Below are 12,704 nucleotides of genomic sequence, written 5' to 3'. Positions count from 1 at the left end.
AAGCAACACTTCCAATGGGAAAGGTGATGAGCCAAATAACTGGTGACCCCCATCATGGCTGCAGACATACAGCAGCTTAAATCAGTAGGAAATGTAGAAAGCCAAAAAGAAGGCAGCGCGTTATCCTAGGGTGTCACTGCAGGGAATTTGATAGGGAAGGGAAGCGCAGCCCGGGAGGAGACCAAGGATAGATGCAGCACAAGGATGGATGGAATCACTCCCTCAGCCAGCAGGCCTGGGTTGAGAGCTGGTTTGGATCCAAACAACCCTTCAGTGACCAATAGAAGCAAATCAGAAACACTTACACCTTTCTGTCAGCTGTGATTTAAACCCCATAACAGATGGAAACTAAACCCAGGTTTTATGGATGCACTGTAACTACTTTGGACAAAGTAACTTGGGAGCAACAGGAGATGAAGAGCAGCAGCGAGCACAGGGGCTGTGTGCTGGGAGAGATTAGAAACGCTCACCTGGGCTTAGGGCACTGATGGAGACATGAACATGCTACAGAACACACCCTGAGGACCATCAGCACCAGGAGATGCTTTAAAAAGCAATGATAGCTCAGTACTAAGAACGATTGGAACAAGTTTCCTTTAAGAGGAAAGTCCCTGCTGGATGTTCCGAGAGATAAACACTGATTACAGCTGGGAATACCCGCACTTGTATTAAATAACACAGAGTTGTGTGGCTGGAAGGGGATGGAAGCGATCCCAAATATTCCCAATCCATAAAAAGCCCTCTGAAGTTTCCAGATCCGGAGTTGCCTCTTTCCACGAGGAGCCCTCGCTCCCATCTGCGTGCGCTTGTCCCTATTTATAAACTTCCAGTCAAAAATGCCTGGTGCCGAGTCCTTTCTGACGTCCCGCTCCCAGAAATAGCCCCTGTGAGAGCCCCGGGAGCAGCCTCAGCCCCTTGGCACCCGCATCCAACGGCTGCGACACTTCTCGTGTATAACAAAACCCAGCCCTCCTGGTTTAAGCAGCGCCTGCACTGGCACAGTGACCGCAGCACCCGCGTGTGGCCGGGGAGATCTCGTCCCTTTCCTCCTGTGCTGCAGCAAAGGGTTAATGCAGCCTCCAAATGGGGTTTGGGAAACAAAGAGGGAAGTTGAGGAACTGGGGTCCGGATGAGGGCTCTGGGTATCCCTCCAAGCACTTCCCACCCCTGTCCTCCCCGTGCTGGTTTACCACTGCAGGAACACTCATCCCGCATCCACAGCTCAGCGCTTGGAGCAAAGTCAGTGAATGCCACCCAAACCACCCAACCTGCAACTCGGAACAGACGGTGCAGACACTCACCCCAACAGCAGACACCAGCACTGTTAACAGATAGCTCTGGCCCTACCACGGTGCTCAGACACCCTGGGATGGTCCTTGCATCAAACACTGGCTGTGGCACCAAATCCCCTCCAGCACAAGCCTGATTCACCCAATAAGACTGCACAAGAGCATCAGCCATGCAAAGCCAGGCTTGGAGCATCTCACAAGAGCACATTCACACAGTAGCAACCTTGGGTTTGGTTCCTGCTGTGAACACATCCTGATGCTTCCCACGCAGTTGCGGTATGATGCTCCCCCGTAAATCATCATTAGAATCATAGAATAGTTAGGGTTGGAAAGGACCTTAAGATCATTCAGTTCCAACCCTCTGCCATGGGCAGGGACACCTCACACTAAACCATGGTACCCATGGCTCTGTCCAACCTGGCCCTGAACACCTCCAAGGATGGAGCATTCACAGCTTCCCTGGGCAACCCATTCCAGTGCCTCAGCACCCTTACAGTAAAGAATTTCTTCCTTATATCCAATCTAAACTTCCCCTGTTTCAGTTTGAACCCATCACCCCTTGTCCTATCGCTACAGTCCCTAATGTAGAGTCCCCCCCAGCATCCCTATAGCCCCTCTTCAGACACTGGAAGCTGCTCTGAGGTCTCCACGCAGCCTTCTCCTCTCCAGGCTGAACAGCCCGTGTTCTCACCCTGTGTTCATACGGGAGCTGCTTCAGCCCCTGATCATCCTCGTAGCCTCCTCTGGACTTTTTCCAACAGTTCCACGTCCTTCTTATGCTGAGGACGCCAGAACTGTGCACAATACTGCAAGTGAGGTCTGGATTCCATCAGGTCCCATGGACTTGTGCATGTCCAGGTTCTTAAAATGCTCTCGAACCAGATGCTCTCCTAAAGGATCTCCTATCAGCAAAAATTCCAACCCATTTCTCCTCACTGTCAACAAGAGGTGCAGCCAGAAGGGCTTTGCGCTCGGGGGACATCTTTGCCTTCTGTCTGTGCGGGGATTTGAAGCCCAGATTACAGCGCTCCACAGCACAGAATTACATCTCAGCCTCGGATTAGGTCCTGGGGCAGAGGAACATCACCAGAGCCCTCACAGGAGCTCCTCAGCTGCACCTGAACTAAGCAAGGACTCTTCTGCTCGGTGCATTCCCTGCTGTGTACAACCAACCCTGGACCAGGTCTGGGTAGACAGGGACAGCATCAAGGATCCATCGTGGCCTCACCCCGGCTGCATTGGCCACCATAAACCAGACCAGCAAAATCATCCCATCAGATGTCCAAAGTGCTGTCGGAAACTCCCTGGTGCTGCTCATTTAACCAGAGCTGTTTGCACTGAGCAACTGCAGCGACCATGAGTTGTGGTTCTAGAGCTCTGCCCTCTTCAAACTGGATGCTTACATGCACATTAAGAAGGCAACTGGAAAAATAACCCATTTGAAGCCTAAGCATCCCAACAACCCTCTTCCTAAGGCACCCAGTTTCCCCTTAGCAGGTAACCACCCCGAGAACCAAACCACAGAGCAACTTTACACACTCGAGCAAGACAGCAGCCTCAGCAACACTGAGCTCTCACAGGCACATCATTGCTTGCAGCCCCACAACACTCAGCTCAGGTCCAGCTCCCCCCTCTGCCAGGCAGCATCCAGACCCCTTGAGCACAGAACACATCTCAGCTTGCGCAGCAGAGCCCCAGCTCCCACATCCATCATGTCAGCAATGAAGCTGGGACACACCAAGGACTCCCTGCGGTCCAGACACGCTGCAGCTCCCATCCCAGCTTCCAGGCTCAGGCAGGCAAAGAATAAACCAAAAAGGAGCGTTACTATTGCTTAGGGTGAGTGTCCAGCACCATCACTTGAGGGCATCCTTCTGGAGGAGAAACACCCCCCTTCACAGCAAAGAGCCTCCTTGAAGCATCAGCAGCAAGAAGAGGTTTGTAGTAGATCCACCTTGAGGAGGATGCTGGAGCAGGACAAGGCTGCAACCCAAAGGGTCTCCTGGATTGCCTTTGTCAACTGCAACCACGCTTCAGTGAGATACACCATTAAACACCAGTTTTCAACATCAAAATCTCTTTATTGGCAAGTCCACCATAGTCATTCACACGTTATTACAGAAACAAGCTCCCACAACATCCTTCCCTGGACCACTGCTTGGTGTTGGCTTTGTGGGGGGGGGTTTTTCCCTTTCCATAGTAGACAAACCTTAGTGTCTGGAGAAGTTTCTTTCTTCCCATCCCTTCAAGCTGCGGAGTCACCAGCGAGCCATTACAATGACTACAGCCTCTGCTGCGGGAACTGAGGACTGACAAGAGCAACGCTGTCAGCGATGAAGGTCCTGCGGTTTACAGATGGATACCGTGCAATTTTTCTCCTACCAAACTAATCAAAATTGCATCGTGATCCACCCGACAACAGCAAAACAGAGCTCAGCAAAGTGCTGGCCAGGTTGGGGCAGCGCAGCCTGAAGACAAGTCCTCCTTTCCTCCACAGGCCGGGACAAGTGCAATACTCTACATATAGCTACAAGTAATGCAACAAATCCCCACCCATGGAGAAACCAGCGCAAGGCACCTTCACATCTTCCACGGAACACAAAAAGAGGGGAGGAAGGGAAGCTTCAAACCCCATCATCCACTACAGATTCACCACCACCACAGTCAGTTTTGCATGGATTTGCACAGCAATCTTAGCAAGCTGGGATGCAAACCTGCAAAACTGACTGTAATCAGCACCATCTTCTCCAGAGCCTGCCCCTAGCTAAGGATGCGCTTTATCTAGCAGTACTGTAAGTGCCCACATTACAGTAGGTCCGATTCCAAGCTACCTGCACTATGAGCACTTTGATACTGCTAGGACAAAACTACTTCCTGAGCAATGCCTTCAATAAAAACACTGCTTGAACTAGAATTGCCCTTGCTGGGCTAGAGCCGGATGGATGCATTGGGGGTGTTTCAGATGTGCAGGCAGCAGCTTGTGCCAGAAGGAGCATTTAGGGCAGTAGATTCTACGCTACTTCACTAACTGCACTAGATGCACCTTAACACAAGAACCGTTCACAACGCAGCTCTAAGGTGGCCAAACAACAATCCTGGTTATGTCCATGCCCCGCTACCGTCACCGCATCGCCACAGTAATGCCAGAAGTGCTTATACTGCAGTAGATCCTGAACTCTACCTGCACTGTAAGCACTTTTGCACAACTCAAGGCCCATAGTCACCAGAGAGAAACTCTTCTTTAAAAGCTCTTCTTGTTTCAGCAGAGCCACAGCATCGCACAAGTGCCTCGACTGAAGCTCGGGAGCCAGCGGTACCTGCCAAGAGAGAAGACCAATGTTAATGCTGGACTAATGATAATGCTGCAGCACACAGATATGGATTTGCTACTCGATGTAGCAGAGATGTTCTTATTGAAGTATAAGGGGAGAAATGGGTTCAGAGTTTGGAGGAGGCAGCTCAGCTGCGAGCACACCAGGCAAGGAAGCCTTTGCAAACTGGAACTAAGGTGGAAATGGCTTCTCCAGCTCCCAACGGCAGTGACAAAGCACTGCAATAGGCACCAAAACACCCCGTTCTGCTGCTGCCCTGTGCTCAGTGCCTTGCTACAGCACGTGAGACCTTTGACTTGACCCTTCTGCGAAGCTTCACCCTGTACCTTGCATCACCCAACCAGCACAGATCTGACACACGATCCCGCACCCCATAATGCAGTATCTGTCCTCCAGATGATGCCGGGAGCTGCGGCGCAGCACAAAAGCAACAGCGGGAAGGGGAACCGCGCGGATCCCTACACACACGTTTAAACTTCCCTCTGCGCCACGCCGGCAGCGCCCGGCGCTACGAACCTGCCGAGCTGGGACGGCTTTTCCCGGGACACCCGGGGGCCGCCTCCCCCCCCCGGTCCTCCCCCCTTGCTGCCCGCTCCAAGGGCGCTTCCAGCAGCGGAGCCGGTCCCGGTGCTGCCCCGCACCGACCCATCCGCTCGGGGGGCGGGCACCGGGAGCGCTCGGCCGCGCTCGCCACGTGCACAGCGGCACCCCCCCAATACATACACACAGAGCGGGGGGGGTGCACCCGGAGCATCCCCAGGGCAGGGGCCCGGCCACGCCGCACCCCGAAGCCGGGCAGGGGGTGTGGGGCGCCCCGCCACGTGCTGCCCGCCCCGTCCGGGGGGCCGCGCGGCGCCGATTAAAGCGCAGGAACAAAGCACGGTGGGAAATGCAGTTCCCCATTCAAAGACCCAAAAACGCGCCAAGCCGCCCGAGCGCCCGCTTCCAACCCCCCGCCCCGGCACCGGCACGGCCTCCCCCCGGCAACAACAGCGCTCGACGCGGGTGCCCCGAGCCCGGCGCTCAGCCGCGCCGAGGGCGGCTCCGCACGGCTGCGGGCGGCCCCTTTGTCCCGGCCCGACGGGGCAGCCCGGCTGCTTCCAACCGCCTCCCCCTCACTCCTTCCTGCCGCCGCCGCTCCCCCCCTCTCCGCCTGCTCTTGCCTGCGGCCGGACGGGCGGGAACGCGTCGGGACGCGTCCGAACGCTGCAGAACGCGGTGCCCCGACGGCGGCTCCGCCGAGCGCGTGGTGCGGCTCCCGCGCGCCCGCCCGCGAAAGGGAGCGCGGTGGGGCGAGGGGGGGGGGGGGGAAGCAGGAGAGCGCGCGCGCACCCGCCCGCCGCGCGCGCCGCCTCCCGGCCGGCCCCGCACTACAACCCCCAGCGCGCCCCGCGCGCCGCGCATGCGCCACGCACCGCACTACACACACCCCCACACCCCCCCCGCACCGCACCGCCCGCCGCCATGTGCTCGCCGCGCGTGGCCCCCCCTCCCCCGCACCGGCCACGCGACCCGACATCCCCCCCCCAAACACACGCATAGTGCGGGAGGCGGGTAACGGGGGGGGCATGGATACACACACAAAAAACACGCGGGGTCCCCCCCGCACCACAGCAGCCGCTCCTGAGCCCCACGTTTTGGCCTCCCACCGCGGCCCCGTCCATTGTTGGTGCCGCGGGACCCACGAAGGACACACACACACAGAGACAAGGGCCCCGGAGTGCAGGGGTGGGGGGGGCCGGGAGCTGCGGGCCCACGCGGAACGCAGGGCGAGCCCCGCACACTCCTACAGGTGGGTGCTGCTGCCCGCACCCCGCGGTGGGACGGGGGGAGCCGGGGCTGCTCGCCCCGGGTGTGCATCCCCCCGCGCAGGGGTAACCCGCGCTGCCGGCGGGGACTGCGGCGGGGAAAGGAGGGAAAAGCGGTAAAAACAACAAGAAAAGGGGTGAAATAAAGGAAGGGAATAAAACCCTGAACGCGTGCGGAGGCTTTGAGCACCGCCGGACCCGAGGCGGCGTTCGGGAAGGGGGAACGAGAAAGAAGCGCGAAGGGAAGGACCGGGACCATAAACGCGTTACCTTTGAGCCCGAGCGCAGCCCTGGAATAAAAAGGGTTTTACGAAAGTGGCGCGAAGACAATATCATGTGATCGCGGCCAGGGCGGCTCCTTCCCGCACCGACCAGCCAAAAACAGAGCGGGGAATAAAGGGGGGAAGAAAGTACATCCGCTCCCCACGCCATTAGCATAATTAATTGTGTCCTGCAGCTGCCGCCGCCGCTCCCCGGCCAATGGCAGCCACCGCCGGCCGGCCTCCGGCTTCCTCCCGCCCGGGGAGGATGGCGATGGCCGAAGACCTCGGGGCTGGGGGGGGGGACGGAGGTGTCCGCAGGACGGCGGGGTTTCGGGGGGAAGCGCTCATGGGGGAGCGGGGCTCTGCGGGGGCTCCCTCCGTGGGGATGCAGCAGCCATGCGGCCGTGCGTGGCCACAGACACTCGGGACCCCCAGCTCGGCGCTTGGGGGCGGCTTGTGCTCGTTTTGGGGTGAAAAGCCCCAAAACGGTATGTGAGCGCTCCTGGCTTGGCCTGTGCGGCGGCAGGCCTTGCCCACGGTGCCAGCGGCGCCCGCACTCTGTGGCCTTCCAACGCCTGAGCACCCCGAGGGGTCTCGATAACGCTGTGCTTACCCCGACGGGTGTTAATACACCCCCCCGAGGGGCTGCAGCGCGGACCGGGCGGCATTGGGGACCCCCGGCCCCGACACTCCGGGCGGCCCTTGCAGGAATGCCAAAAATGTGCTAATTGTGCCCTGGGAGCAGGCGCCTTCCGCAGGGATTAGCAGGCATCATCGTTAAAACTAATGCCAGCGATCACCAAACTGATCGATAACGAAGTTTTGCCGCACTTTCCTCCAGTCCACTCTGTTCAGTTCGTGAAAAAACCACTGTGAGGTGCCTCGTTTAACCCTAATCATCGGTATCTGGAGTTAGAACAAAAAGGTCCCCATGGAAACCGGGCAGTAATCTATCAGTATTGCGTTCGTTACACAACGAGAAAAGGGCTTTTGTCCCGCCTGTATTTACTACTGTTTAATTTCTTCTTTCACACTCCCCAGCCAAGTTCTGTCAGGTTTGAAGGGCGAGTTGTGCCGAGCTCCCCGACTTTCCTCCCTGCGCGTTGTGTGTGTGTGAGGCCTAAAACAAAGCGCTCCCGGAGCAGGACGGGAGGGCTCTCCGCAGGCAGACCCATGTCCGAGCCTGGCTTCGGATTTGTTCCAGAAGCTGCAATTTGTTTCTTCATTATCAGTGGGAATGCGCGGCCGGGTTGTGCTCCGCAAACTTCATGTTGTAACGCCTGGCGTAGATGCGGGATTTACTGACTCCTGGTTGGGAGCTGCGGAGAGGGTTTGTGTAATGGAGGATGCAGTGACATTCGGAATTGGGGTGTTCTCCTGGTGCCTTTCTGAGGTGCCTGAAAGAGAGCAAAACACTCAACATGAATCCAGCAATTTAGTGCGAATGCTAAAAGAGAGTGAAATGTTCAGCATTTAATTGAATAACTTAGCATGGGTGTGTAAGTTTGTTATCAGTTCCCCTGCAGAAATGGGATAGGGAATTGACACAGGAATGAGAAATACAAAAGCGTCTTGGTAACTCATACATGCACAACAGGATAGAAACCATCCCAAAGTAAAAGATAACTTCATGGCTAACTGTGAAACAAAACTTGTTAGAACTTGTAGCAAATGAGCACTAAATGTGACACAAGTGCTAGAAAACTGTCTTCTTTGTATGAGAAAAGAATCATTTTGTATTGTGTTGTTATTATTTAACATAAAAAGTTCTACGCTGAGTGTTACCAAATCTTACAGGCGAATAAAGCGAGTGGAACAGCTTTTCCTCAACACATGCTGCAAACCGATCCCCTCTTCTCTGTCAGTTCAGAAATAAACGAGTCTTTCAACAAAGAGAGCCTGGAGATGGTGAAATAAGTCTACATGAAGCGTGGCACAGATAAGATTAAATGGTATTTTTACATCCTCCTGCTGACCTTTGACTTGTATTTTTGTGGATCTTGGGAGTTCTGGGGGGGGACTGGTGTCTGCAAATACATCAGCTGCTAAGAAAAGGAGTGCTCAAAGGAAGAAGCGCTGGAGCCTTTCTTCATCTCTGCCAGGGCACTGCAGAGCTCAGGCGTTTCTCCTGCTGGAGTTCTGTGTGTGGGGACGGCCTGGTCGGACACACGTGATTTATGGGTTGTAAGGTGGTGCTTGTAAAGCACGGTACTCTCTGTAGGGAGGTTTGGTTCCAGGTCAGGAGCATCGGTAGTTAGCTTAAAGGGAGGTGCAATCCCCACACACAGACACACCCCAAAAAGTGTGCTTTCCTGAGGATCACTTTCCGAATTTATTGTGAAATTAAAGAGCTCTTTTCTTCTGCCAGAAACGCAGAAATTGGGTATTTTTTATCTTTACTGGGATTATGTGCATGCGAACGTGCCAGGGAGGTATTTCTGTTTCCTTCATTGCACTTTTCACTGCTGCAGATAATTCTGTTCTATCTCTTCTTGGTTACTGATTCATTCATACACCAACAACTATGTCCAAGGATTGCCCTGGACTGTCTCCTCCACTCCTGTTTCCCTCAGGAATCAGAACTATTGTCTAACCTTTTCCAGCGCAGTGAATTGTGCTGGACTATCCGGATGCATAAAAGGAATTAAAATCAGGAACAAGTATGAGGGATTTATCTTTGTGACACAGAGAATTACTCCTTCAGCTCAAACTATCCCAAGTTGCGCATCAGTTGCTGCATGGAGAGATTTCTGTCAGATGTGTAAAATCTAAGTTGTTTCTCAAAACTCTGGGAATAGCTGGAAGTCTTGAGGAGGTCTTCTGCTAAGCGTGCAGAACAGCAGCATGAAATCAGTGTCCAAAGCCCTGTTTTACAGCCAGGTCTGGAGCCTTTCACACCCCATGTTTTGTACTTCTGGAAGAAAATGTTTGGGGAGATCAAGTCACCTTAAAAAGAAACACAAAATGCAAAGGAATATTTAAGAGGAAAGGCTGTCATCGTTAGCTGCAGTTGTTCTGATCCTGCAGAGGCTGATCACTTCTCCTGTGAATGCTCACAGTCAGTGCTTGGGTAGATCTTCGGGGTTCCTTAAAGGTGTGTCTCCATTTGCCTCCTGCACGCTTTGCGTTTGCCACCGAACTCTGGGTTACCTGTCATCTGCTGCTGAGCTGCCTTTGTTTTAAAGCATTCAGCTGAAAAACATGCACAGGGAAAATGATTTCCTCTTATGACAGAATAAAAAGAAATACTTTAAGATTACAATGCAATTTTTCCCTTAATGTCAATGAAAGATTTAAGTCAAGATTAGTTTTCTGAATAATTGCTATGTATTCATAATTCCCTACGAAAAATTAGTGATAATAGAGGGTTTGTTACAAAAGACTTCACTTTTTTGTCACTGTGTTAGTAAAACATTTGAAACTGCCTTTCACCTTGTAATTTCTATTTAATTTATTCATAAAACTATTGAATATAGAAATACATGATACGAATAAGCTGTTACCTTTCATTTTGTTCTGCAAAACATGCTTATAAACACACTAAATCCTCTCCAAAATAAGACCAATTCACATGGAAAATGAGAAACGAACGTATGCTGAGGGCATGGACTTCATGGCTAATTTTAATAGTTTTATCACAATATCGATTGCTGTGATAAATGATGTAATGTGCTGTATCCCTGATGTGCCGTATATCTATAACTATACACTAATAACACTAGTGTAACTATAATACCTCATAACTAATAACACTAATACCTCAAACCTGTCTTTTAAAGACAATTGATTATAAACATTTTTATTAAAACAAAATGCCAAGAACAGCAGCTCTTTCTCCTAGTTTGTTCACAGTTTGGAGCTGTGTAAATGAGCTAAACCCTGCTTTTAGCTTCCCAATCCTTCTCATTTCTTTTGGATTTATGTTGTTTTCTAGTGTGCTGAAATGAAATTTCTCTGCAGCTCCTTTATGCAGTTTCTAGAGGGTTTGATCTTGCAAGTTGCTTCTACATCCATTCACATCATGGGAAGTTAAATGAACTCATCCCTTCACGGTCCTAATTCCTTCTATTTCGTTCCATTTTGGGGTGGGTTAAATCCTGAACTTTGGATGTAAGTTGTCTAACTGAAAAGGCAGCTACTTGCCTGCCTATATGACCATGTTGTGTTCACAGGATAGGGCCCTATATGATGCTGAACTGCTGTATTGGAGACATTTCCCATATTAACATGTATTTTCCCTTTCAGATTCTCTATAGATAGGCTGTCGTGTTAGACACATCTTCAGACACACTACACATCCCTCTGCCATTTCACTGCGATCATGGGTTGTACCTGTCTCAAATTCCTTCATTAAAGTCTCTGTGCTTTGCTATGTGCCTTTCTCATCAGGTTTTCGTTGTGTTACAACTTCTCTGCTTCAGTCCAAATGTCCACATTCTTCCCACAGACGGGTTTCCCATTTTGCCAAATATTACTGGCATTTTGATAAGTGTTCTTATCTGTATATATTACGCGGCATTTTAACTCATGCATGCACACTAATTATGAAGAACACTTTTCAGTGTTGTAACAGAACACAACTTCCCCTTTTGTCACATTGCTGACCAGATTTTCTTTCCCCCCAGCTGGCAATCACAGTATGTTGTGAACTGCCTCGATTTTGTGTGAACCTTCATTTTTGGATAAGCCACATATCCAAATATGTGCTTAAGCCCTTAAAGCTGTGTGAGTAGCTTAAACGAGGGTGTATAGGTTTGCAAACTGAAAGCTCTGTCTTGCGGAGCAGTAGTATTTCCCTCAAAACACATTGCAAAGGCAACCTACAGACGTTTTAGATACATTCTGGGTAATGTGGGGATGAGAGATCCTGCTGATTTTCCAGCCCAGTCCACCTGTGCAAGGGCAGGGAAGCCTTCGATCCTGGTCCTGCACACAGCTGTGTGTGGACACTTCTCCTTTGAGTCAGCGGAACAACCAGGACTTGATTAAACATCTTCACTGTGTAAATTTAAGAATATGTTCAAGTCATTTCTAGATGAGACATCTCCCTCCAAAATACACTTCCCTTACAGCACGTGACATCTTAGAAATGAGTCAATCAGTTGCTGTTTGACCACAGGTGACATGGAAAATTCATCATTTGTTGAGTTCTGTTACGGCAGGATGCAGTACAGCATTGCCCACATTGCTCTCTGCAGCCCATAGGTATCATCAGTGTTCGATGTAAGGACCTGATGAGAAGACCTGGAGCCCCAGAGCTCGTCCTCATGTTTCCATTGCATCACATGGTCTGTACGTTCCTCTTTGTCCAAATGTTCCTTCTCAGGTAAAGGAACACCTTTCACCTGTTGATCAATGTTTCCCCTGTTACCAGTGTGTCTCTGAGGGACACTTTGGGCATTGTTTCTGAAAGGTAGCCTCTGAAAGGAGGCAGAAGAATGGGTCGTTGTGCCTACAACATCATGCACAGCCAAAAAACCAACTGGTCCCCAACGCTGAATTCCTGCAGTTGCATGTGATAGGAAACACCAGGATTCTTCTCTGTTTGCAGGCAGGAGCTCCCAGGTTGCCTGTTAAATGTACAAAACTTCATGGGGCAGGCTCCATAACCCCACCTGCAACTGGCAGGATGCTTGTCCTTCATTGGGTCGCATCAGCACCCAGAGAATCCCTGAGGCCCTCTTCTCTGCAGCATCAGCTTGTGCTTCAAGAGCACTGATGATCAGTGTGTCTTCGAGAGCATCAGCTGCACAGAAGCAGATATCCTAGACAGAAAGCAGTGTATGCAGCCATTAAATTCCAAATCTTGTCTGTTAGGCTGAGCTCCTTCGGAGCAGGGCAACATGAAGTGGTTTTTACATCCATTTGGGGGAGGCATTTCATTATGCAGCTTGTCAAAGTTGCCCTTCGGTGCTTTCCCTCCCAAACAGTTGTGCAGGAGCTGGACAGAACTAGAAGGTCCAGCTCAGAGCAGCTTTCCCTCTCACAGCAGCATTTCAGGAACTCAGGGAA

Source organism: Psittacula echo, assembly GCF_963264785.1.
Source record: "Psittacula echo genome assembly, chromosome: 8".
Taxonomy (NCBI): domain Eukaryota; kingdom Metazoa; phylum Chordata; class Aves; order Psittaciformes; family Psittacidae; genus Psittacula; species Psittacula echo.
The sequence above is the reverse complement of the archived record's forward strand: the minus strand, read 5'-3'. Positions refer to the sequence as shown.